Genomic DNA, 1,530 nt, shown 5'->3' on the forward strand with positions numbered 1-1,530 from the left:
CCTGTAATCCCAGCTACTCGGGAGGCTGAGACAGGAGAATCACTTGAACCCGGGGGGCGGAGGTTGCAGTGAGCTGAGATCGTGCCATTGCACTCCAGCCTGGGCAACAAGAGTGAAACTCTCTCAAAAAGAAATACATATATATATGTGTGTATGTGTGTGTGTCTGTATGTATAGTGCATTAAGCCTCAAAATGTTTCAGCTCTAAGGTATAGAGGAAAGCCTATCACTCATACCCTCACCACAAGAAAAAGTTGGACAAACTGCAAATTAATGAGTTTTCTTGAGCCGATCGAGAACTGAGGTCACAGGGCAAATAACTGAGGCAGGAGAATCACTTGAACCCGGGAGGCAGAGGTTACAGTGAGCTGAGATCACGCCACTACATTCCAGACTGGGAGACAGAGTAAGACTCAGTCTCAAAATAAATAAATAAATAAATAAATAAATAAATAAATAAATACATACATACAAAAAATGAAACCAAACCCAATCAACCAACCAACCAACCAAAGAAAAAAGTGTGCGTGGGCACAACGTATCTCAAACATCTGAAAACCACAAATGAAGAGGAAGACATTCAATGATTCCATAAGTAGGTGTTGCAGAATGCCCCCTGCACCACTCACATCAATACTTAAGCCATACATAGGCCTTTGTGTTCCAATAGTTGGCAACCATGCAGAAGACGTTTTTGGGGAGGGGGGGGGATCTATATAAAGGCTATTTACAACCTTTAGAAAGGCTCTAGGACTCAGGCAAGAAAAGCTTCCTGGGCCTTTGAATCTCTGTGGTAAGGACACCCAAGTCTGTCCTAGGAGACCTCTTTTCTGAGATGTCTAAGACCACATGCCCAACACTATTGATCTCACTTGAATAGCACAACATTTCCTATCCATCATTCTATGTTTCATTTTCTTTCTTTTTATAAACATTTTGAAATTGAAGTGCAGTATCTACAAAAATTGCACAAGTCATAAGTCTTCAATGACTTATGACAAAGAGAATACACCCGTGTAAGAAATACAGAAAGCATAAAATCACCACACTTCAGAAGCCCCTATGTGCTCCCTGCTACACCCCCCATCCTCCCAGAGGTAAACACTGTCCCAACGTCAAACACCACATATTAGTTTTCCTAATCTTAAAACTTGTATAAATGGAATAAGTCATTATTTACTCTTTTGTGTCTGTCTGCTTTCAGAAAATGTTGTTTATGAAATTCACCCATATTTTATAGTTTAGTTTTATTTTGTTCATTTTCATTGGTGAATAGTATTCCATTGTATAAAAATACCATAATTTATTCATCCATCTTACCAGGATTGCTTCCTCTTTGGGGTCTCTTCCACATAATGTCTTTAAGAACATGTCTGAACATATCTTTCAGGACATGTAAGTACCCATGTCTGTTGGGTGAATTTCTGTGCCATATGGTGTGCATATGCTTAGCTCTAGTGCACAGTGCCAAACAGTTTTCCAAAGTGACTCTATCAATTTGCATTCTAACCAGCAGTGAATGAATTCTTC

The sequence above is a fragment of the Mandrillus leucophaeus genome, unplaced genomic scaffold (genome assembly GCF_000951045.1).
Source record: "Mandrillus leucophaeus isolate KB7577 unplaced genomic scaffold, Mleu.le_1.0 Scaffold1071, whole genome shotgun sequence".
Lineage (NCBI taxonomy): Eukaryota > Metazoa > Chordata > Mammalia > Primates > Cercopithecidae > Mandrillus > Mandrillus leucophaeus.